The 27,266-nt window shown below is 40.6% G+C and overlaps 1 protein-coding gene across 1 annotated transcript in view; it reads left to right on the top strand.

Moving 5' to 3' along the window:
- Positions 1–27,266, top strand: part of LOC308074684 (ryanodine receptor 3) — a gene marked incomplete at its 5' end in the record, with an annotated part of 322,999 nt that overhangs the window by 14,316 nt on the left and 281,417 nt on the right.

Genomic DNA, 27,266 nt, shown 5'->3' with positions numbered 1-27,266 from the left:
CTGTGATTGGCTGACTCTATTGGCTGACTCTATTCAGCACTGTGATTGGCTAGCGAGACACATGATGAAATTAATAACCTATAAATAGGACTATGCACTTGAAAAAAAACACTTTTTTTTAAAGTGAGCTTCCATCACTGTGATGACCACTGTGATGACCACACCGCCCACTTCACACTGGGTGTGATTTTTTTTACATTAACCACTTGAACCCTAGTATCCCTTTTCTGAGGAGAACTTTAGCCAAAAATAGCAGATCTACAAGCTCACAACGCCTCACAGCGCGACAGATCGGCTTGTAGATCGGCTTGTAGATTGGCTATTTTTGGCAAAGAGTTATAGGTGTAGTGGGAAAAAAGAGCAGCAAAAGTTTATCTGAAACACAATTTTATACAATATAGAGGGGGTCCCTGCTTCATCTCTCTCTCAGCTAGGGGGTCCTTGGCCTGCATCGCAATGCGACGCGTTGTGAACTTGTAGCTTAAAATAAATACATTTAAAAAAAGCCTATATTGACATGGCCAAAATATGGGGTGGGTTTATCACCAGAGACATTTGTTTTATCTGCTCCTTGGAAATGCAGGTTCCACACAGAGATTCCAGACTAATATCTACACAGTGATATTAGTCTGGCCATGCCAGGCTAGTGACTTAATACATTGTGAGATACTTGAATGTGTCCTTATATTATCATCACATCGCTGAGGGGGCTGCAGCACCCCTGAAAATAAAGTATGAAAATTAAAAAATATATATTTAAAAAAAATGTATAGCAGCATGAATATACAATATACAGTATGTACTGTCTCAACAGGCTTCATCAGTGAGTATCTGGGAAATATATTCAGCCTATCAACAATGACTATCTGAGAAAATATGAACCACTTAAACCCTATGTATACACTTTGTTCTCTCTACTACAGTGGTTCTCAACCTGTGGGTCGGGACCCAGGAGGGGCCCCCAAATGATTTTGGGGGGATCCCCAATGACAGTGATAATTTAAGGACTTTTAAGGCATTTTTAATACAAAAAAAAAAGCAAAAAAAGACCACATAACTGCATCAAATGTAATCAACAAACTATATTATAAAAACTGGTCAAACATTGCCCAAATTGTCAAATAATTGTGGCAACCCAGGGGGGTGGAGGTAAGTTTCACCCATAAAACAGGAGGCTCTGAGTCAGTTTGCATAACAGAAAGTGTCTTTATGGTTAACACATTGATCGCCAGAGGTTAATCTCATAATGTACTCACCAGTGCCAACGTTTTATTGTTGTTTTTTGTTTTTTTTCACGTCGCCATAGATCTTGTTAAAATCCTTAAGATTGAGCCGTACACGGTCTGTTTACATCGGCGACATCTCCCTGCGTGTACCAGTCCAAACCACGTGTCAAACGGGGTATCCATGTTGTAGTTAGAACGGTTTAGGTTAAACAGTGATCAGCGAGGAGAAAAAACTACAGGAAGAGAATTGAGTTTCAGTGTGCGCTTTAGAATGGGAGCCGGCGTGATCGTCAAAACCGGATCCCAAATAATTCTGTTTCCGGTGGTGTTACAATGAAATGTGCCGTACTAGAAAATTGAAAAAAAAAAAAAAAACGAAAAAAAAGGAAAAAGCACCGCAGCCCGTAGGCTACGGGATCGGCGCTTTACCGTTGGATTTAACGGCCCGTAGAACTACGGGCCCGGCGGTCAATGTGTTAAGGAAAAGGGGGGGGGTGGATCAAAATAGCAACTGAGGTTCTTCCCGGCTGCAGTCTTTGTCCTTGAGCTTAGGCTTACTACAGGGGGACGCTCTTGTCTTGTACTGTCCTTCTTACCAGCCTCTTACTAACCTCGCGTCACCAGTCTTTCCACCTCGGAGGAAAGCCTGGTATGCGTTACTAAAGACCCATATGATCCGGTCTAGGCCACGCCTATTGAAAAAAATAATTTAAAAAAAACTTTCTCCGGATTCTGCCCATCCGGTTTTGCGGTGCCGCTTTGTTTTGGTTCCCCAATCCCTATTTAAATGGAATAGAATTTCCCCTTGGGATAATACAGACGCTAAATAGTCTACGGATAGTGCACGCACATTTATATTTAAAAAATAAGCTAAACCATGCCGCATCAAGGATTTTATTAGGACGGACCTATTTTGGGGTGAGTCAGGGTGAGGTCTTTCCGGCTCTGCCCATCCGGCCGCTTGATGACGCGTCATCCGCGCCTGGTGACGTAGTTCCCGACCGGATCATTGACCCGAAAAGATATGCTGCCCAGGCTAGCCTCTTACTGGTAGTGAAAGAGGTCCGGCCTCCTTGTTGTCTGGCACCAACTAACACACCTGCTGTCTGAGGCAGGTTATATAAGGTTCAGCTGGTTGATTAGTGGATGGGCTCCAGGTGTGACCAATGCCAATTACCTAGTGGCTGTAGAACCTGGACAGGGTAGTACACTCCCTCTATCACCTCCCCAGTCAGCTCGGTTTCCCCTGGTTTGCTACACAATATAGACCAATTATTTGTTGACCAACATTGAGACTAGATGCACAGGTGATTGTTTCATGCAATCAATTCTCAACCTGTTGTTTCGGGGTGCGCTAGTTTCAGCACACCCCAACCCCCTCTTGTGTGTTGGCTAGTGCTGCGCACCCTAGCGAGATCTGACAGAATGGGTTTGACGCTTGCGCAGTATGACGCTTGCAACCAGCGTGACGTCGTCTTTTAACTCTTTGACTGCGGACGACGCGATAACGCGTCAAGTGCTACTTTGTCCAGTTGGCCGTCGACGCGCTCGACGCGCTGGACGCGCGTTCATTGTTTAATCTCTGATTGCGCTATGCTGCTTAATATTCAATGTTATTCTCGAGTTCCACTTACTTCACGGACATCTGCATCCGGTTTCATGACCTGGATTCCGTTTCCGGTTTTTGATTCTTTTCCCCAGTCATTTTCGTCCAAAATAGGTAAATAAACGGTCTTTCACACGGTATGACGGACAAACGGACAGTTTCTCTTCTATAATCTATGGTCTGGGTGACGATCAGTCATCGCCGTCGTATATCACAACGTAATTTTCGCCGATCAAAACAATGGGGGGGACGTCACATCCGTTTTCATGTTTTTCCTTGTCTAATCTATGAAGAAGGGTGAGAGAGACCCAACGACATGATCAAAGCTGTCATGTGCTGCGCTCTAGTGGCGGATTTGTGCTGGGTCTTTACATTATGTGTCCTTAAATTATTTTCATGAGAAAAATTCAAAATATAAAAATAAAAAAACACGAAAATTGCTGGCACTGGGGGAGTACTTTATGAAAATACTCTGGCAGTCAAAGAGTTAAGGGGTCTATAAGAAGTCAGAAAGAGACAAAAAATCACACCCAGTGTGAAGTGGGCGGTGTCTTGCTAGCTAGATTCACTTAAAAAAACCCATAAATGTGTTTTTTTTAAAGTGCATAGTCCTATTTATAGGGCTATGCACATGTGTCATGTTTCACTAGCCAATCACAGTCCTGAATAGACTGTGATTGGCCAATCACGGTGCAGGGTTAGGGGGGTACACTGGTGGCCAATCACAGCGCAGGATTGGGGGGTGCAAATATCCAAACCTCACATATAGGGGCGGTTTCACCGCCAAAAAATGCGAAAATAGCTGATTTACAAGCTGCGAGGCGTCGTGAGCATGTAGATCTGCTATTTTCACAATATTTATCTGTGGAACCGAGGCAAAGTAAATGTAGTGCCTCAACTCCTACTTTCAGGGTGGGGGTCCCCTGTTCAAATATGATTCTTTTGGGGGTTTGCGGCCTGAAAAGATCGAGAACCACTGCTGTACTCTACCAGGCCCCCTACGTTTTTCCTCTATACCTGTATCTCTTCCCCAAAAATAGCCGAGCTTGTAGTTCTACAGTTTTATGAGGTCCACTGTCATTTCATGTTTGGAATTAAAAGAGTAATTGATCCGTTACATTGACTTTTTTAACCTAATGGCAAAGGTTGGATTCTACAGAGCCAGGTACACAGGGCTTTGTTGTGTGATGCCTTCTTGGACCAAACAGAGATTGTGCCTTTTGAAGCAATCTGTGAGCGGATGTTTTGTGGTTTTGTTCCAGTGCCCCAACATATGGTTTTGCCAACTGTTAACGCCTGCATGCATATCTCAAGTGAGGCTCTGAAAATGTTGTGTGTGTGTGGGTGTGTGGGTTGGCTTTTCCAAAGCAAGATTTGTGATAGAATTTCTTGGCCATCCTTCAAGAGTCAAATCTAATTGATTTCTTGCGATTCTTTGGCTGGTATAGAGTTGCATTTTAACTGCTAAAAATGCTAAGTTATGCCCTGTGTGGTATTGATCACATGGACACTAGTGTAATAACCCGTGGTGTGCATGAGCATAATTTTCCAATCTATTATCTGTATACTGCAGTATTGATTCCTCTCCTTACACATTTAGAATTTTGTACTTTTTCAAGTTATATTGAGTAGAAGAAAAGCAAGCTAGATTGGTGTGTTGTGTGATGAAACGGGCAGATACGATAGACCCAGGATGTTGAGGGAATTAAGCCAGCAGGCCCTCCCAGAGAAGACCCAGCGAAAAGCTGCTGTAATGAGCTATCGATCGGGGCCAACCAAAATGAAGAAATTACCCCAGGAATGTCAGTGGCGTGCAGTAAGCAGACGCGATTGATCTTGCATTGTGGAACATGAATATTTCATAAAGTATAGGAATCTAAGAGGACCCCCGTTATTGTCTTCAGTTTAGTGTAAAAGAAGGCTTTGTCTCTCCACCAGCAGATGTGTTTTTTTTTTTCCCATGTCAGACTCATTTGTAATTTCAGCAAGCTGCCAAGCCTTATGCGGCAATGCAACCTAATACTTCATGACATGTTTGTTTGTCTGTTCAATATTAACAAGCTGCTGTGATCTTCAAATGCGACAATATGTTTTAACGCATTAAGACCCGGAACGCATCTGTGTCACTTTTTCATTTCATGCTAAAAAGCATTGTTTTACACTTTGGCTATTCAAAAATAGCAGATCTACAAGCTCTACGAGCTTGTAGATCTGCTTGTAGATCTGCTATCTTTATTCAAAGATTTGTGCAAATCTTTGAATATATATATTTTTTAAAGCGAACATTTTGTAACTCAAATCTTTGCTTCTGGGGGGTGTCCCTGGAACAAAATATTTTGAGATGGGGGTCCGCGGCCAAATACATATACTTTTTGGGGGTCCTTGACATGAAAGTTTGAGAATCACTGACATAGTAGCATAAGGTTTTTCAAAAAAACAGTTAGGATTTAGAAGATATTTTGTAGAATCTGCCTCAGGTCTTAAAGGGTTAATAATACAGGGCCTGTTAGTGGCAGAACATATTTGTAGCAGTTTATGCTTTCTAACTAGTTGACTTTTGTCAAAGTGCTCGTTCAAATCCTCAGTGTTAATTCATCCGTTTGAAAACCCATTTGGAGCGCTCGAGCTCGTCTGATGTGTGTCATGTTAGCAAAGTCTGTAAACACATTTTCCTCATGGAAATAAGTCATTAACCCATTAAGACCTGAGGCTGATTCTACAAATGCCTTCTAAATCAGTAGTTCTCAAACCTTTTCGTGCCAAAGACCCCCAAAATTATATGTATTTGGCCGCGGACCCACCCCTCCCCCCCCCCCCCCACCCCATCTGAAAATGTTTTTAGCCAGGGACCCCCAGAAGAGAAGATTTGTGTTATAAAAGTGTTTCAAACACTTTCAAGATTAAAAAAAAAAAAATCAAAAATAGTTTATGTACAGGCTCGCAGCGCGGCAGGAATTGACGCGCTGTGAGTGTGTACTGTACAACAACATACACCATTGGTTCTCAAAGTGGGGTCCGGGGACCCCCAGGGGTCCTTGAGGGAGTTCCAGGGGGTCCCCAGCTAAATGATGGATAGTTAGGAATCAAATGGACCCGTATGGGTCTGTAACTCTGTGTACACTCTCAGAGTTAAATTAACACTGATTTTACAATATAAATGGGGTCCCAGAGATAGAAATGCTAGTAAATGGGGGTCCGTCCGTAGCCTTAATGCATGTCAAACTGGGGGTCCTTGAATTGAAATGGTTGAAAATCACTGCTAGAGCCGTAAAAATCTTCTCTTATGGGTCCACTCCATCCATGGCATACATTTTCAAATGAGGGTCCGCAGGCTAATAAGTGTGCATTTGGGGGTCCTTGAGAAGCATCGCTAGATACAGTATAGGTAAAATCTAAAATAACACAGATGGCTATGGCTACAATCTAAAAATGACACAGATGCTATGGCTACAATCTAAAAATGACACAGATGCTATGGCTAAAATCTAAAACGACACAGTAAAGATGCTTTCCCGGTTTTAATGGGTTAAAACGGTCGGTCAGAAGTTGAACCCTCGGCTACGGCGGATGTGAATCCTCCTCCTACGTGAAAACGCTTCGGTACCTGCCGCAATCACGCCCAGTGTTCTGTCTCTTAATAAGCCATTTAGAGGAGCGTTTACTACAGCTATTTGCCACTGCCGCTCTGGTTTACAGGATATGGCAAATTGTCAGTTACTGGCTTTACAGGTTTTAATCCTGAAGTCAGCACTCAATTGACAAAGTAATGGTGGGTCGTTTGACCTTGTGCGCTAGGAAAAGCCCTGCTGACACACAATACTCAAGTACATTTTGAATTCCGGACTTTTACTCGCAACAGAGTATTTCTTATATTGCAGTATTGATACTTTTACTTAAGTAAAAATATGTGAGTACTTTTTTCCACCCAGTACTACTGGGTGGATGTTGTCGCCGGTGCGACTGCCGTAATTGCTGTGTCGAGAAGAATTCTGTGATTTCCCGTTTCCCCGGGCCGATGCCAACCTCTCTCGGCCCTTTTTTTTTGTCCAATATTGGCGCGGGTGCCGTACCCCAACCTCATAAAAGATTCATGCCTGCTTTAACAACCCCTGCGTCTGGCTCGCACCACTCCCAGCACAGACACGGAGATATCAGCGGACTCTTTATTGGACCTTGTTGCTGCAGAGCCAATGATGTGTGTAATAAAACAATGTATTATTCCGCCTGGCCAGCAAGTACACCGACAGGGGAAGAGATGCTGAGCGCTGACGACTGGGATGGGAAATACGGCAACGGTGCTGATAAGCATTGACGTGTGTGCGCGCACACACACACACACACACACACACACACACACACACACACACACACACGCCTTCCCCTTACCCATACCCAGACCATCCTCAGTTGCCTTCTCAGCACCCTTGGTCCCTACCTAGTACATGCACTTTTCAATCGCTTGATTACAGCGCCGCTCTCTTGCTTAGCCAGTAACTTCTTAAGTTGCCTCCTGTCTTAAGGGAACCCTGCAGCGCTTTACTGTATATGGAGAGGGAACTTTTATAGCTAAGGCTAAGCCTAGCCCTGCAGGTGTTGAAGTGAGAGCACAGAGATGGCCTATTCAGCTTTTTCCCAGCTCCATTCCGGCTTGGAGAGCGGAGGAAGTGTTGTCGTGGGGAACGGTATATTAGCCGAGAAACTGAGACCTCAGATGTGCCTCTCCCAGTGCTTAAAGGGATAATTCACTTCTTTTTTTTTTAAACACACTCACCGTCAAAGGGGAGAATTCTCCCCTTTTCAGTCAATGGTGTTTACCACCAAAGGGGAGAATTCTCCCCTTTTCAGTCAATGGTGTTTACCACCAAAGGGGAGAATTCTCCCCATTCTCCCCTTTTTTTAAATTTTGTTTTTTAATTTCTAAAATGTTTCTCAAATTTTTCATCTTTTTCGTTATTCACAACGAATTAGGAGATATATATATATATATATATATATATATATATATACAAATAAAATAAAAATCCATTCACTTCAATGTTAAAAAATAAACGGACAAATAATTAAAAAATGTTCTATAAAAAAAGTATTAAAAACCCTGGCAGTGGGTGAGTACATTATGAATAAACTCTGGCAGTCAATGTGTTGGGTAATTTTATCGTCTACTCAGGCTTTTGGGAGCACCCCCGACAGTTTTTAAGTCGCTTGATTCAGTATTTAGATATTTGATATTCATTTTATCAGACACACACCCCTTCCTATACAAACCCATTGTGACTTCAAACTCCATTTTAACCATGTTAGATTAACCAGAAACACCCGTCCTTGGTTCTGGTGACTGATATTTTCCTTCTAATACGTGAGGAGACGTGTTTTTTCAATTACTTTTTTCATATTTTTTGGGGGTAAAAAATAAATAAATAAATACAATAAAAAAAATAATAATAATAAATGAAAAAATGGGCTGTGTCTGATAAAATGAATATCAAATATCTAAATACTGAATCAAGCAACTGAAAAACTGTCTGTCCGAATTAGAGCAATGCAGGTTGAGTTTGGATGCAGCAAAAAAAAAGTGCACTACAATACGTTGTCATCCCATAAATCACATCAATATTGCGCCCAGATTATTAGACCATTCTACTTTCACTTTTCACTGCTAACGTGGCACTTCTTTCTTGTCTGGGTTGGGACTTGGGAGAGATATTTCTGTCTTTTGGTACTCATCACAGAGTTACACTATTCCTCATCTGTTTGTCTCCTTTCATTCTCTCCTCTCCTCTCCTCTCCTCTCCTCTCCTCTCCTCTCCTCTCCTCTCCTCTCCTCTCCTCTCCTCATACCATTCAACATCCCTTCCTCTCCTCTCTTCCTCTCCCTCATGTTGCTCCTCAGTGTCTGATGAACCCGTACTGCTCTATCAGCTGACTGTTCACACATAAGCTGCTTCCCATCGGCAGTCGTACACAAACATCTCTCCAGTCACACACATCATCTCTCCAGTCACACACTATGATAGGTTCTCTGAAGCTATTCTGTATCCTCGGGTAGCTGACATTCCCACTACTGGCATTTGTACGAATATAAGAAATAATTATAAGGCTGTCAAAGTGTCTTTCTCAGGTCTCAGAGGTTATCTGCCTAGACATGTGGTGGGCTGAAAAATGTGTGACGCGCCGTCATCTTAAACGTTCATTTCCAGAAAGCGTATAGACATAATCCTGTTGCAGACAGTGCGTCGTTCTTGGTATAAGCCCTATAAAGCATGAAGGCCATGTACGATTCCTTCTGGAGCTGTGGCATCGTGAGATATGCCTTTGGGCTCTTCACGGGATCGAACTAAAGGTCTGACGGTGATCAGACTTGATCTCCGCCAGTGGACGTAACACAAACGAGTCACATGCATGCTCTGAGAATCTAGGGCTATACGCAGTGCACAGTAAAATCCCTCAGATGGGTCCGTTTGGTTCCATTTGTACACTCTTCTGAGTTAAATTAACACTGAGGATTTGACTGTGTACCCAAAACCCAGTGTTTAAAAGAGGTAGAACAATAAATGACACCACATCTGTCCCTCGGGGATGGGGTGAGAACTATGGCCCACTGCTTCTGTTGATATTGTAGGCCATATTCATCTTGACCTAAAAGCGTCTATTTCCGTACCTGTACCGTTTCTAGACTCAGAAGTACTCACATTTTGTACTTAAGTAAAAGTATCAATATTGCATCGTAGAAATGCTCTGTTACAAGTCAAAGTCAGAAATTAAAAATGTACTTGAATAAAAGTACAAAAGTATTGGCATCAACGTGTACTTAAAGTACCAAAAGTAAAAGTACTCATCACGCAGAATTTCCCATTTCACAAGTTTTCACAAACTTTTCAAAGACATCTTGAAAATAGCCGATCTACAAGCTCGTCGTATCACGACGCATTGCGAGCTTGTAGGTCGGCTATTTTCAAATGGCAAAATGTATATAGGGCTGAACCTTACTGTATGTTTTCGTAATAATAATCAAAAGTAAATGCACAATATTTGCCTCGCAGATGTCGTGGAGTAGAGGTAAAAGTACAGACAATTGGAAATACTCCAGTAAAGTAATAAAAAGCTCAAAACTGCACTTAAGTACAGTACTTGAGTAAATGTACTTAGTTACTTTACACCGCTGGTGGGCAGTCACGGGGCGAAGGCACGCTTCACCTCACAGAGACGCCATAGAAGATACAAATGCACCTGTTGGAGCAGAGCCTTCCCATCGGACCTCCGCCAGGCCCAGGCTTCTCTCCATCCCTAAAAATACTACTGACTGCTTGTCAGAAAGTGAGAGCAGCGTGTGTGTGTGTGTGTGTGTGTGGCCAGAAGATATGTCTCCATTCGCTTGGCAAACGGTCACTGTCGAGGCAGAAACCCTGCATGTCCAAAACTTTTCAGGAAACGGAAAAGAGAATCTGTGTTCGAAATCATCAAGTGCAATTTTTTTTTTTTTTTTTGGGTCACAAGCTCTTGGCTGATACGTTTCGTTGGTTAAATATTTATGACACCCACAGACAAACCTAACCACTTTAACCCAGTGGTTTTCAACCTTTTTTCATGCCAAGGACCCCTAAATTGATATACATTTGGCCCGCGGACCCCCATTTGAAAATGTTTTGTGCCAGGGACCCCCAGAAGCAAAGATATCAGTTAATTTTCGCTTAAAAAAAATATAAAAATTCAAAGATATGCAACACCTTTTTCAAGGTTTTTCAAAAATAGCAGATCTACAAGCTCATAGCGCGGCACTCGGTGCCGCGCTATGAGCTTGTATATCTGCTATTTTTGAATAGCCAAAGCTAAGTGGTTAAAAATGATTGTGACGCTATGTTAACTAATTTTGCTGGTGACCCCCTGGTACTCCCTCAAGGACCACTGGTGGTCCCCGGACCACTGGTTGAAAACCACTGCTTTAGCCCATTTAGACCTGCAGGCCGATTCAAAAAATGGCTTCTAAATCTCCTAACCTAAGTAACCTTTTGTGCCCATGTATGGAGCTGGCTGATTTGTTTGTGGCCGATGCCATGACGACACATTGAGGTGTTAGACAACACACTCCATATTTGGGCGTATAGCTTCATTGGGAACTCCTTATATGGTTATGTCTGAGTCAGAATGACGTCAGAGGCCCGCCCCTCCCATTTAGCCAATTTTAATATAGGAAGATATAAAATAAGATCAGCAATAATACTTTGCATTCAATCGTACAAAATATAATGGTGAAGTGCTTTGCACTGCTACATCCAGTGTTGCCAGATTCTGTGAGAGAAACAAGCAACCAGGTCTAGGAAAACCAGCCCAAAAGAAGCGACTATGGGCCACATGAGCACTTTAACATATACATCAGCTATTTGAAAATAGCAGATCTACAAGCTTACATCGCGACGCGTTGTAAGCTTGTAGATCGGCTATTTTCAAATAAAATCATGCGGGGAAATTATAATAAGCAGATCTGGCAACCCATGGCTACGTCCTCCTATAATTTGAGAAACCTCTGAGTGAGACCAAAATGTGGTGAGGCCAAAACTGGTTCTGCCCGGTTCTCCTCAGTGGCTGTGAGCAATTGATCTGAAATTGCCAAGCCCCCAGAGTTGCTGAGAAACATTGAAGCTGCCACCCCAGTGGCCAAAGCTGGAACTGCAGGCGGGGAGAAATACATGCACGCGCAAAACATGCTGAGAGATATTTATATTTATACATATAAATATGTAAACATATTATACATACATACATATGCATTTACATATAAATATGCATCTCGAGTGTATTTGATAAATATCTCGCGTTCAATCCTTGACACACGGGCTGCCGTAGAACGCAAAAAGGACACTAGTGCGCATGCTCATAACTCTATGGGGATACAAAATCGAACCAATAATTCTACTTCCGGCAGGTTTCCGGGTGCTTCAAAACGCCACTGAGCACATTCATTGAAATGATAGCTGGGGGCGGGGCAATCCGCCCTCTAGTTATATTATACCTCTATGGAAATTGCTCACATTGCTTGACCATTACCATGTGCATGGAACGTCGAAGCCCGATTTCACCAAATCTCAGCTGTTTTTTTTTGTGTAAAAGAATGTCGCCGTGGTTACGGGCCTGCCCAGCTATGGGACGAACTGCCTCCCGGGTTGCCAGATCATGTGCGCATATATCCCCCCCCACGGATGCGTCGACCGGGTAATGGACTAGTTAGATTTAAAACACGTGTTCTTAAAAGTGCTTGTTGTTGACTAATGCTCGCTGTGCTGCTAAAAAGTGCTTGTGCGTCAGAGTTCAAGTAAATGCACAGACTCATGAGGATGGGTGCTATTCCGGAGGTGAGATGACATACACCTAAAACAATACGTGTATGACAAATCTCCTTCCAGAGGGGAGGGGTGTGAAGAGGCAGCTCTTCACACCCCTCTGACTGTCAGGGTGGAAACCTGACAGTCCAAAACTGTTACTTTTCAGGATTCAAATTTAAATTGAAACGCGGCGTGAAGCGACGCTGTAGTATGATCAAGTAGGGCGTTAGTTTACAATAAAAAAAACACAAAACAGTTAGAATATGGAGATGAAAGGTTTCTCCCCGACAGCAACGATAGAATTGTCCCTGTGCCGTCTTCACTACAGACAGCTGTAGGAACATGTGAAAACCTTTACATTTGTGATAGGATGTTGGAAAATACACCTATTCACTCAGCACCTCAGTCCTGGGGCTATATAGCGAAGGGTGAGGCCACAGATGGGCTGATTCATCACCATTCCTACTTCCCCACTGTTGTGTCATTTGGACAGATTCAGAATTGGATACACGATCACCGTTATATTGTAGTTCAGGTTCAGAGCAGAACCTCTGCACCGAATCTTTCAGATCGGCCTGTTGTAGCGCCACCAGGAGGCAGAATTCTGCAAAACACATTCTTTGATGTTATTACCCCATTTAGCTGGGGGGGAGCCCCTGGAACCCCCTCAAGGACCCTTGTGGGGGGAGGGGGGGGGTCCCCAGACCCCAGACCCCACTTTGAGAAAGGTTAGAGAACACTGGGGCACATTTTGGGGCACATTCACCCCAGATAACCTGCTTGTATACAGCAGTCATCATTCTGTTGGTTAGACTGATCTCTGTCTGACTCTTTTTTCGGAGAAGAATCTTCTCTCTGCTCTTGCCTTGGCATCGTTTACTGGGGGCGATCACGCACTCAAATTAACTTTTTTTCCCCTCTCTCCCCCCTCCCCCTTCCCTCATCCTGGCCGTTTCTCACTCCAAGCCATTTGGTTTGCCAAGATCATCATTCCTGTCCAATCCTTGAGATGGATTGCATGGGACCATATGGCTGGTCCTCCTCACACAGCTGTATAGTTGAGGGTCGATGGCGATTAGGTGATCAGATTATGGCGATTATATATATTACGGGTCCCCTGTGCAATGTGTGCCAGATGACTAGAGATGACTCTCTTTCTCTCTCTGCCTGCACAGTGGTGTAATGTAACTTAAGTACATTTACTCAAGTACTGTACTGAAGTACAGTTTTGAGGGTTTATTATTTTTACTTTACTGGAGTATTTCCAATTGTCTGTACTTTTACTTCTACTCCACTACATCTCAGAGGCACATGTTGTACTTCTACTCCATTACAATTATTTGAAAACTTTAGTTACTAGTTACTTTGTAGATTTTGATTATTATTACAAAACATACATTAACCACTTCAGCGCTAGATACATTTCGGGCTTTTGAAAATAGCCGATCTACAAGCTCACAATGCGAGCTTGTAGATCGGCTATTTTCAAAATATGTTTTTATACATTTTAAACTTGTGAAATGGGACATTCTGCAAAATGAGTACTTTCTACTTTTTGTATTTGAAGCACATTTTGAAACCAATACTTTTGTACTTTTACTCTACATTGCAGTATCGATACTTTTACTTAAGTAAAAAAAAAATCACTTTTTCCACCACTGTCTGTCTGTCTGTCTGTCTGTCTGTCTGTCTGTCTGTCTGTCTGTCTCTCTGTCTGTCTGTCTGTCTGTCTGTCTCTCTCTCTCTCTGTCTGTCTCTCTCTCTCTCATTCAGCAATCACTTTAACAACATGGATGAAATATTTAATGGATGTCGAGATTAATTGATGATGTCACTCTGAGAACAGCCCTGGGGGAATTCAGCAATAGGATTGTGTGTGTGTGTGTGCTTGTGCTTGCGCGTGCGTGCGTGCGTGCGTGCGTGCGTGCGTGCGTGCGTGCGTGCGTGCGTGCGTGCGTGCGTGCGTGCGTGCTTGCATGTGCAGTGGTGTGAAGTAACTTAGTACATTTACTTAAGTACTGTACTTGTACACGCTGGAATGTCGGAGCTGCAGCGCTCGCCAATGCTCTGCTCCGTTGTAATCAATGAGTAAACAATCTACACGCTAATGCTATTAGCACCAAGAGGTAGTGGCGCGACATTACAAAGTCTATACCAGTTGTGCTATAAACACGTCCCTCTTCTGTGGCCAACGCGGAAATGCCTCTGCCTACAACAACTGCGGGCTATTTCTTTAGCCCGTATAGTTTTGGACTGCGACGGAGGCGTGCCGTCTCAAAGTGGCTACTGGCCAATCATAGCGCTTCCTTTGCACAAGCGTATTGGCCAATCATGCACAAGTGGTATAGATATTGCGATGACTCGGTAGTGGCAGCTCAGAGTGCTGTTGTTGTCTGTGTTGCACGTGTCGATCTGCGTACTATAGTGCTTTGGAGAATGGAGAGGATATGCAAAGCGCCCTCCCGTTCATAAAACAGTCCTTTGTAAGTGTGCAGGCAGCATCCTCCTGCCGTTCTCTGGCTGTGTGTGTGTGTGTGTGTGTGTCCCAGGACGGCACCTCCAGAGCATGGGAACTCTCTGCCCGCACCTCCAGAGCAGGGGAATTTGCGAGAGCGAACCAATCATCACAAAGGTCACACCCCCACATTTATCAGGAAATGCCTTTTTTTTAACCGCAAAGTCTTTCTTTGTTGGACTGGTTCCACAGGCAAAAATCTAAAATTGAGTGAGAGGAAAAGTTAGTGTGTGTGTGTGTGTGTGTGTGTGTGTGTGTGTGTGTGTGTGTGTGTGTGTGTGTGTGGCAGTATGGGGGCCAACCACTGGCCAGCTGCATTTTGTCGTGCGGTGTGTGAGCAGCTGCATCCATCTGTCCAGAGCTGGTCCAAACCCAGGTCTCAGTGTGTGGCGCTGCCGGCCCGCTGTGCCGCGCAGAGTGGGCAGGACAGCTCCAGGAGATGATGGATCCACATCAGTGTTGATTTCGTCGACTAAAACTATGACGAAAAATGTACGTCGACTGCCTTTTTCCACTGACTAAAAACTGAATTAAAAACTAGACTAAAATGTTAGGACTAGTGGAGAAGAGATCCAGTAGAACTAAAAGACAAGTCATTTAATGTTTGGTTGTGCTCGGGTGTTGCGCTTTGAAAATAGCCGATCTACAAGCTCACAGCGCGTCGCGCTTGAGCACCCCCAATACATTTTAGTCGACTAAATCAACTGTCGATTTAGTCGACTATAATCTTGTGATATTTAGTCGACTAAAACTGGACAAAAATGAATGACTAAAACTAAATCAAAATTTGCTGTCAAAATCAACACTGATCCACATTACCTGAAGAGCACGCACGGTCGCACGCACGCACGCACGCACGCACGCACGCACACACACACACACACACACACACACAGATTAACCCATTCAATCCGGGGGACGCATCCCTGTCAATGTTAATTTTCTTTGGCTATTCAAACAAAATAGAAAATTTGTGACAATTTTTGCAAATCTTTGAATATATATATTTTTTAAAGCGAACATTTGTAACTCAAATCTTTGCTACTTAAAGATTTGCCGAAAAGTTCACGATTCTTCAAAAATAGCAGATCTACAAGCTCGTTGCGCGGCACTCGGTGCCGCGCAATGAGCTTGTAGATCTGCTATTTATTTCATAGCCAAAGTGACAGAGATGCACGTTCCCGGATTGAATGGGTTAACAGAACATTGTAACCACATGAACCCTTGCATCCTTATTCTTCTGAGGCGATCGTTTTGGCGAAAAACACGCGTTGTGAGCTTGTAGATCAGCAATATTCGGCGTGGAGGACACTTAAGGAGCAAGACCAAGAGTATCTATAGAGCCCTGGTGAGCCCGGTCAACTACGTGTACAGTATATAGGGCAGTTAAATACATGAAAAAGTGGTTAAATAAATCATATAAATAATATAAATAATTGAAATAGTATGTTTAATTGTTCCACACATACAGTACTGTGCTGATCTAACGGTGCCACGCGCTCGCTCTGTTGTTCAAAGCAACCGTCAGCAGATCTCACACTGGATGGATGCACATTTCTTTGGCAATTCAAAAATAGCAGATCTACAAGCTCATAGCGTGGATTTTTTTGAAAAATCGTGATTTTCTTTTGTGTAAATCTTTGGATATGTATTCTTTTTTTTTAACTCAAATCTTTGCTTCTGGGGGGTCCCTGGGACAAAATATTTTGAGATGGGGGTCCACAGCCAAATACATATAATTTTGGGGGTCCTTGACATGAAAAAAAGTTTGAGAACCACTGATTATACTGTAGCAACATACGTTCTTTCTAAAAAAACGTTAGGATTTAGAAGTAGAATCCCCAGAAGCAAAGATTTGAGTAAAAAATGTTCGCTTTAAAAATAAATACATATTCAAAGGTTTGCACAAATGTTCACGATAAATAAAAAAAAATCAGATCTACAAGCTCATAGAGCGGCACTCGGTGCTATTTTCTGACAGTTTTCTGGGAAAAAAACCCTGTATATTGCTATATCGGTGGTGCTCAAAACCTTTTCATGTCAAGGACCCCCAAAATTATATGTATTTGGCCGCGGACCCCCCATCTCAAAATATTTTGTTCCAGGCACCCTCAGACCAATTAATTGTTTACCAACATTGAGACTGGAGTCACTGGACGCACAGGGGATTGTTTCATGCAATCAATTCCCAACATATTGTTTCGGGGTGCGCTGGTTTCAGTTCATTCAACCTCCTCTTGTGTGTTGTGCTAGTGAGGCGCGTCCGAGCGAGACCTGACAGGATGGGTTTCATTTGGTGCCTGCACACGCATACTGGTTCTTATCAGTGTGACGTCGTCTGTTAACTCTTTAACTGCCAAAAACGGGAATTCCCGTCCGATGGCTCTATGGCTATCATGGCCAATGACGGAAAGACGGATTTTTTTTTTTTTTTTTTTGGATTTTTTGGATTTTTGTTTTGTTTTTGGGTTATCTCAAAGGAACTAGGAGATAACGCTATCCAAAAAATTGCTGCTACATTCACTTCAATGTTAAAAAACAAACAGAGGAAAAATGCACCTTTTTCCTGGCACTGGGACGACACAGTCTGAAATAAGTGTGGCAGTGAAAGAGTTAAGGGGTCTATTTGCAAGATTTTCATCTGTTTTCTAGGGCGTGAAAATACAAGCAGAATCAGATGCACCCCCCGCCCCCCGGCTTGTGAAGTTAACTGCAATGTATATCTATATACTGTATGATGTCGCGGAAAGCCACCAACATTCTCCAGCATATATATATACGCAGTGTTGGAAGAAGTACTCTAATTTTTACCTGAGTTAAAGTATCAATACCACAATCTAGAAATACTCAGTTTACAAGTAAAAGTCCGGTATTTCAAATTGACTTGAGTTAAAGTACAAAAGTATTGGCATCAAAATGTATTTATAGTACCAAAAGTAAAAGTACTCCTTTGTGTAGAATGGTCCATTTCACAAGTTCAATATCTTTTGAAAATAGCAGAATTACAAGCTCACAACGCGTCGCATCGCGACCCGTTGTGAGCTTGTAGATCTGAGATGTAGTGGAGTAGAAGTAAAAGCATAGAAAATTTGGAAATATTCCAGTAAAGTAAAAGCACCTCAAAATTGTACTTAAGTACAGTACTTGGGTAAATGTACTTAGTTACTTTACACCACTGGCTCTGCCAGGCTGCACAGAGACACTTTGCTCTGGTTTCAAACTGTGTGTACGCGCTGATATTCTGAGACTTGGCTTGGGAATATATATATATATTTAAAGGGTTTGCCGTTTGCACCTCAAGGTTTTGTGCTACCTGCTGGAAGGCTGCAGAGCTCTCTTCTAACCATAATTCAAACAGTCAGATTCTGCTGTCACCTCCTGAGAGCATTCCAGGGTGATCTCTATAGACTGTTCTCTGCAGCACTTCAGTGGAAGCTTCAAACAGAGCTAGGCTTCTGAGAGAGCTTGTTCTAGCATGTACTTGACTCCTAATCTTTGATATCCGTAAGGTTGGAATATTATTTATTTTTTTGTTAACATTAACCCATTAAGACCGGGAGCGCATCTGTGTCACTTTTAGATTTCTTTGGCTGTTAAAAAATAGCAGATATACAAGCTCATAGCGCGGCACCGAGTGCCGCGCTATGAGCTTGTAGATCTGCTATTTTTGAAAAATCGTGAACATTTTGTTTAAATCTTTGAATATACATATTTTTTTAAAGCGAACATTTGTAACTCAAATCTTTGCTTCTAGGGATTCTACAAATGTCTTCTAAATTAAAAAAAAAAAAAAAAAAAAAAAAAAAAAAACCTATGTTGTCTATGATATCAGTGGTGCTCAAACTTTTTCACGTCAAGGACCTCCAAAAATTATGTATTTGGCCGCGGACCCCCATCTGAAAATATTTGGTTCCAGGGACCCCCAGAAGCAAAGATTTGAGTAAAAAATGTATATATATATATATTAAAATATTTTCACGATTTTTTTACCCAAAAAAAAGCAGATCTACAAGCTCATAGCGCGGCACTCTCAGCTTGTATATCTGCTATTTTCGAATAGCCAAAGAAATCACAAGTAGTAAGATAGGGGTGGTTATATTGTTCTATGGGATCAAAGGTCACCTATTCATAATTTCAATTCTATTGTTTATAGGTCATAATTCTTTTGTTTCATAGAACAAAGGGTTTCTTTAGAAATCTGATATGGGGGTTATGTGAACCATGAGGAGTGGGGGCTGTCTGGGGTGAGGTCATACAGGGGTGAATGTATTGTGTACATTATGTCTTTTGTTAAGTGTTTTATTATTAACCACCCTCTGTCATCAATTACCTATCACTCAAGTCTCCATGTAATATGTTATTATTTGTCTAACACACATCATTTTGATTGTGATTAAATGTCTGTGCTCAAGCAATGCCCCATCCTGGGGCTGCTAGTGGTTAGTGGCTTGTGACGTCTAAACACAGAGAGAGCCTGCCATTCCAGTCAATACAATGCTTGACAGTGGAGGCCCCTATTTCCCCAACAATAGAATGAATGTGTTTTGTTTGTGTGTGTGTGTGTGTGTGTGTGTGTGTGTGTGTGTGTGTGTGTGTGTGTGTGTGTGTGTGTGTGTGTGTGTGTGTGTGTGTGTGTGTGTGTGTGTGTGTGTGTGTGTGGGTGGATGGGTGGATGGGTGGATGGTGTGTGTGTCTGGACTGGATGGAGAGGTTTTGTCACAGACAGCATTAGTATTGTATATAGTAATTAGCCTACATCTTATAGCCTATTTTAGGGTTTATGGGTTTTTATTCAGGAAATAACTTTAGAACATGTTTAATGGAGTTAAAGCGATTGCTTTAGGTGAAGATGATATAGTATTTTATACTATCACTTCCAATACATGGGCACCAGGGTTTAAAAGCGGTGGTTCTATGGTCCTTTGGTGTGTGCATATAGTCAGTAAATTAAAATAATTGTTTAATATCTGACATGACTGAGCATGTCTTTTAGATCACGATATTTAGTCTAAATGGTTTACTTCAATATATTTTATTATGGTTGACATAGAATCTGACAGAAAATCAGTCAGATTGGACTTTTGATGTGTAAATAATTCTGTTAACTGGTGCTTTGCTCTGTGAAAGAGAGTGACAGTAATTGATACATACATACATACATACATACATACATACATACATACATACATACATATGTATACATACATACATACATACATACATACATACATACATACAAACATACAAACATAGTACACAGAGTATACATACATACATGCGTACATGCGTACATACAGTAATACACACATACATACATACATACATGCGTACATGCGTACATACATACATACATACATACATACATACATACATACATACATACATACATGCGTACATGCAGTAATACACACATACTTAGATACATACATACATACATACATACATACATACATACATACATACATACATACATACATACATACATACATACATTACAATTTCAATAAATGCACTGTGTTTCATGTTTAATATCTGACATGACTGGACACGTTCTATAAAACCCTCATGTGTAGTTTAAAATATATTCTGTACTACCATCAGAACAGTACAGAAGTTAAAGTTTTTAAAAATGGTGCTGTTTTCATTACTTTTGTTCAGTAAATAAGTCTATCCATTAACCATTGACACACTTTTAATGTGTTCTAAAGTTGCTCTTACTTGCTACTCTTAAAATTCCCTAATGTAATATTACTCAGACTCACATTTCTCACACAAGCGTTGAAAGCTTTTGAAAAAACGTTGTTGATTCTATAGGTTCTAAAGAAAATGTGTTACAGACACAGTTTCGAAAATGATACGAAAATAGCTGATCTACAATCTCACAATGCATCACGGTTCACGGCCAATGTTTTAACTGTAGCTTGTGTATGTATATTCGTGCTATTTATTTATTTTCATGCAATGGTACACCATAAAATCGTAACACTTAGGCCACACACAAGGTTCCACAAGATGGCCCTTAGTAACAGACATCATAAATCTTATGCAACAATGCGCATGAGCAGAGACTCTATAGGGGGTAGGTTACTCTAGGGAGTCTACAGTACATTACTTTTAAGGAATATGCGATTACAAATAAATGTTTCAGGTTATTTTAAACTGTAGTACAGTTTTATGATGTAAATATGGGGTGTATAGTGACTAGGTTTTAGATTTAGTAATGTTAACACTTTACACATTTACTATCATGTGCACATAGGGTGGACCCAACTTATAGCTTCAGCTAGTTTAACAGTAGCCTACATCAGTAGCAACTCTCACAGATTACCTACATGTATCACCAGAGTTTAAAGTATTATTCACTGTTAAGTAGTATCTAGCATGTTTTATAACAACATTTGTATTTTATCTAAATACTTTGTTTGCATACATGCATTGAAAACTATGCAACCTAAAGAAACACAAGCTATGATGCTCTGTTTTCTCCTAGTATGATGCATATATTTATTCTCTCTATGCATTACTTTTACCAGCATGTATCTATGCAAGGGGTTGAATCTCACTCTATGGCAAATAGCCACACTATGTCTCCATACTCAAATGTTCTTAACCCATGTTAAGTGAGTATATATAGAGTTTGATGAAAAAACCTTTTGAAAAATATCTCTCTCCATTATGACAACCAATAGTTGCATATGGTATTGTATGATCTGGGGCCTGGCTGTGGTCAGATAAGGATTTTCCGCCAAGCATGTATGGGGTGCGCATAGTAATTAGACAACTTATTAGTGCTTATTTCTAAGGTGTTGTGTATGCCAAATATATTATATCCTAATTGTATAGTTTTGGTTATTGTGAACCATTTAGCATTATGATTAGAACTAATGAGCCAGCCAAGCTTAGGTATACCTAGTGAGGCAATCTTCCTGGCTATGATTCCTGGGAAAGTTATCCTCCTTCTAAAGAACCTGTGATTACTCACACATGATACAGTAAATTGTCAGAATGTAGAAGAGTTTACCTAAGATGGCTAAGTAGTGTATCTTTTTTTTTCTAAGGCATTTAGTTATACAGTTATAGTATAGTTGTAAAAACTAACAGCCTGCAATATTTTAAAATAAGTCACCATTATGGCCCTTGAATCAAGGCATATGACTCATCAAGCTTTACATTTAGACAGTTTGCTGAAGGGACACTCTTTACCACGAGGCATATTATGTGTTATAGGCAGTTAATATATATATTAGCAGGTGCAAAAATGTTTGTAAAATGGCATAGTATAGCCTGGAGGATCAGCTATTGAATGCAGCCTGACTATTTACAAATTTAAAAGCACACACATACATATCAACAGAACTACTGTACACATCACCAGTACAACATCAGCACCACCACACTAAATATAGTTACTATTTTTCATCATTGGCTATATTTGCTAGTTTATTAAAACATGGATATAAGCTATAAGCATTCAATTATGTCTTTTTGAAGATATATCTGTACATATTCTAGTCAAAACTGTAGCTAGAGTTTTTTTCTGCACACAATTCATATACTGTTTGCGAGTAAATCTCAAACTAAACTATTGTCATCACATGGTATGATAGTAAATATGGAATATTATCAACTTTTTTGTTTTTTGTTTGTCAAATATAGGGTCATATGCATCTTCACATTACAAAAGGAAAGATATAACATTAGTTAGTACATCTGTTAGTCTAAAACTAGGTGTAAATTTACCTCCAAATAAAACGTATGCTTAAACATAGCTTAACTACTGTATAGGTAAAAAGGCCATGCCACGATAATGCGTAGCTAAATATTTTGATATCCTCCTAGGAAAAAATAAAAATAAAAATAAAAAAATAGACACTATGTGGACCTACAAAACACATTTACATCAGCACATCAACTATATAAATGAGTACATTTAACATAATAGCGGGGTATGCACACTATATTATGTGCGTACTAGTTTAAAACCTGTAAGACTGATCCGCCAAGGCATTTCCAGAATTGAAAATCTATGTTTTTTAGAAACTATATATTTACAATTACATTAAATCCTACAACCAATTAGAGCTGGCAAGGTCAGCATATGCTGTGCAGGTTGTTGTTTTACTGTGATCCTCTGGATTTGTAGATATTTGATCAAAAACATATATTTATAGTGGTCAGTGGTGGATTCTCTTAACATCTCTTTCCTCTCCTCTTTCCTCTCCTCTGTCAATCTTTCTCCTCTCTTGTCCCTTCACACACACACAACCTCTCTCTCTCTCTCTCTCTCTCTCTCTCTCACCTCTCTCTCACATTATCTTCTCACATTATCTTCTCACATAATTTCTCTATTTTTTTTCTCTCTAAGTCATAACATGTACACACGTAGCTGTCAAAATACTTCAAAAAACGTACTGATCATGTCCACACCAGATTTGGCACAAACAAGGGTTTGAACTCGTTCTCATGCTATGCAACAAAAATGTGGAAAGCCCTATACCAAAAGGAGTAAAGGAGTGTAAAACCTTATACACACTTTCAAAACTGCCCTAAAAGAAATAACCTTCAGGAGGCTGCAATTCCAAAACTGGTCCCTGTCAAAGTCTTAACCTAATAATAATCGTGGTCATTGGAAGCTATACCATAAATAATGGTCATTTATACGTAGTAAAACGTTAAGGTTAGTAAAGTAATGGTTAATATTCACTATATGTATACTACTTGTGAACTCAGTTTGAGAACATTGTGAATGTGTCCGAAAAACATAGCTGAGTTTGAATTGTAACTTGAATAACCATGCATACATCGAATGAAATAGAAATAAGGGGTTATAATCAGTGTCTAACAATTGGACGCTAGACAATATCTGCAAAAGATGTCTATTATTATTATTATCATTATTGCTATTATGTAGAATGCATGCAACTATCTCAACAATGGCTTCTAAATATATCTAATAATATAGTAAAACCCATCCTTTTTCCATTTTCTTCAAGTCTTTCATTCTATTGCTTCAAACACTGGGTTGTCATGGTGTGTCATGGGCTTTATGCTTGTTCGTACATCCTTCGTGCTACAAAAACAAAAAACTATTTTCAATATTATTATGAGTGTATGATATGGTTGTTTGTCAAGAAAGTATGTACATGAACATATATTGTTACGACTATGTTACCCATTGGGGTTTAAACAAATAACCAACAAAAATAAAACATGACTAAATACAAATCATGACAAACTATGCACAGGTTTCAGCAAATACAACATTTTTATTTTAGTGTGGTTACAGGATCAAGAATCAATGAAAGAATAAAAAGCACTGTTAGATGGTATACAATATCTGCATATCAATAAAAAAAAATCATGATTACTTTTGGATGATTACTGGTTGCGAGGGTGTAACTTGATTTTCTCTAATAATTCTATCGTTCAGACCTTGGTTTTCTAGCTGGTGAGTCTCTCCAAAATGGAATGAGTTCGTTCATCACATTATGATGCACCAAAGCATACCCGATATCGTCAGCTGCGATATCTAGCCTCAGTTCATTTAAAATAACTTCACACACTCCTTGCACTCTGGATTCTGTAGTAACAACGCCTCGAATTTCCAGCACATGCATGATTCCTGAAAGAAATCTGTCAGTCCACAGCATTTTAATAAATTCATAAAAATGGTCGCAGACATAATTACGTGGCACCGGATATAGGGGACATCCATAGGTGGCGCCTGGAGTAAAACAGTAACTGACTTCAAGATCCATCTGATTACTTAGTACCACATCCAGCAACTTTGCGATGCATGCTTTTATAATATCTAGAAAAACCGTGCTGAGCAGGCCATCAGGTTGATCCATAGTCAGGGGTGAATCCACTGGAGAGGTTGGTTAAAGCGTTGGCAAGGAGGAGGAGAAGGGGAAAAAAAAAAGAACATGAAGAAAATAACAACTTTAAACATTTTAAAACTACCAATATATATATATATATATATATATATATGTGTCAATCTATTTAGGATTAGTTCTTTTCTCAAATAATTACCTGTGTCAGAACCTGGATCTGCAGCTGATGAGTTCCTCCAAAATGTAACGAGGTCGTTCAAAACAGCACGTTTCTCCTTATTCTCGCACATCTTAGAACTACCGGCCAGGTTGATTTTTACCCGAATATTGTCCACATTCTTTAGGTCATGAAGATAAGCTTCACAGATCCCTTGCACTCTGGATGGTGTAGCAACAATTCCTTGAGATTCCAACACGCGCATGACTCCTGAAATAAATCGGTCATTCCACAGTCTTTTCATTAATTCTTTAAAATGAGTGAAAACATAATAGCTTGGTTGTGGTGGGTCGAGAAATGGGTGTTGGGTCTGACTTGGGTCTCTTTGACATATGTAGCAGTCTTCTTTCATTTGATCAGTTATTACCACATCCAGCAGCCTGAGTATGCATACTTTTATAGTATCCAGAAAGTAATATCCGCACAGTCCATCAGGTTGATCCATAGTCCGAGGCAAATTCACAGGAGAGGAGAAGGGTGTATCATGGAAAAACACAGGTGATGGCGGAGGTGAATAGTCTTCATCGTCCGATTCAAAGTCCCAGTCACCCCAAGGATCGTATGCTACATCTCCCACTGGAAGAGTAGCTCTAGAGTTGGCTTCTTCTCTTCTTTCATTAGAATTCTCCATGTTGACTGCTGAGATCCTAGTTCATAGATCAAGAGTCTCTTATATTGTGTAAAAGGCAGAGGAGGAGGAGCTCGGTTAGAGTGTAGGAGGTTTGGGGGTTATAGCTGCTACTTTAACTCAGAATCAGACTCACTGATTTACAGAACAATTGTCCAGTAATTACTGTCTATTACTAAGATCTACAGACTTCTATTTCTATGCAGAGAGCACAATCAGTTACGGGGTAAAAACTGGAGGGTGCTAATGGAGGTTCCTATTTATCTCATCTCAAGAGAGTAGGTAGCTGATATATTGCACTTTTACCATAGTGCTAGGTATACTCTTAGTTGCTTGTTTTGGAAGAGAAAAGATATTTCTTGCGACATTTCTTGCCTATGGTGAATGCACTTATTGTAAGTCGCTTTGGATGAAAACGTCTGCTAAATGACTGTAATGTAATGTAATGCAATAGGTTAGAAGTAACATCATGGTACTTCTACATTAGCTGACCGTTTCATATTGTATTAGAAATATTATATTGTGTACGACGATATAATAATAGCATGACTTTTACTGTAACTATATAATAAACCCTTCCTTTTGAACTGAATTGTTCACATTAGACTCTACACAGAATCTAACCCCTCTAGTAAAAAATAAATAAACAAACTTTGATACAAGATTTGATATTTTTATTTCACAAGAAACATGAAAATATAATTTAAAACATGTTACACTTAAACACCAAAACATCAACATAAAAACATGGGTGTGTGGTAAGAAATTACAAATTACAAATCAGTGGCTTTCAATACAGATTTTACAGTATTACGGTTGTCCATTGAGAATAACGTTGCTCCAGCCGGATTGCGCATTGAGTACTTTATTGCTCCAGCCGGATTGTGCATTTAGAAATCTGTTGCTCCAGCCAGATTCCCCATTGAGTACTTTATTACTCCAGCCGGATTGTGCATTGAGAACTCTGTTGCTCCAGCCGGTTTATTGTATGTATTGTGGTAAAATAAGCGATGTGGTTCATTCAGATTTACACGTCTCGGTTTCTTTGCAGAGAGAACGGATACTACACGATTGACTCCACTAATGCGTTCCTCCAACAGGGCCATCTTTCGACTCTCTTTTGCTTTGGCGAAAAACCCATTAATTAATTTAATCACATCCCGTAGCAGCCAGAAATCTCTTGCATGAAAGGCTAAACGAATTGGAAAATACGTTTCTTTCTCCAATACAGTTTTAGGTCTTTCAGAAGTAGGGCCCTGAGACCGGAATCTCACCAACAACCATAATTTTGTCCTTGAACAGTCAATAAGGAAAGCTTCGCCCCCTGATAAGCGGCAAGGGATTGACTCGTCCTCTTTCACCATAGTTGATGGTTTGATATAGTCATCGTTGGCCCATCTCCCCCAGAGCAGATAATCAGTTAAATCCAAAATGGCAGTCTTGAATCTTTCAAATTCAGATGCATAAACTCTCACATGATGCAATCCATCTTCCAACAATACTTCATCCTCTTCCATTGTATACAGATCAACAAATGGAAAACGGGTGGATGATGAAAAATGGCACCGTAATTTTCGCTCATTGGACAGTTGCCATATCTTTTCATCATCGGCATCGTAAATCAAGCGGGTAGAGTACATCTTATTTATTTTTTTTACAACTTTTGTCTCTAGACTTTCAGAGTTTTCTTTAAAGAAAGGGACCAGGAGAGGCAGAGTTTTTAGTCAGGCTAACCGTTTTTTCATGACCGGTCATGGAGGACAGCCTACAGCGTATACGTTTTTTTGTAGGTCCACTCCCCCACAGTGACATAGGAGGGTCATTTTACCAATGTATGGGCCTGAATAGTTACAATAGGTTAAAGCGACTCCCCCCTGACACTGGTAAAATAACTAAAAATGATTCCAAAATATGAAATTCC

This window comes from Gymnoscopelus braueri, assembly GCF_963280865.1.
Source record: "Gymnoscopelus braueri genome assembly, chromosome: 19".
In the NCBI taxonomy this organism is placed as follows: domain Eukaryota; kingdom Metazoa; phylum Chordata; class Actinopteri; order Myctophiformes; family Myctophidae; genus Gymnoscopelus; species Gymnoscopelus braueri.
Note: the sequence above shows the minus strand (reverse complement) of the source record. Positions and strands in the feature narration are given on the sequence as shown.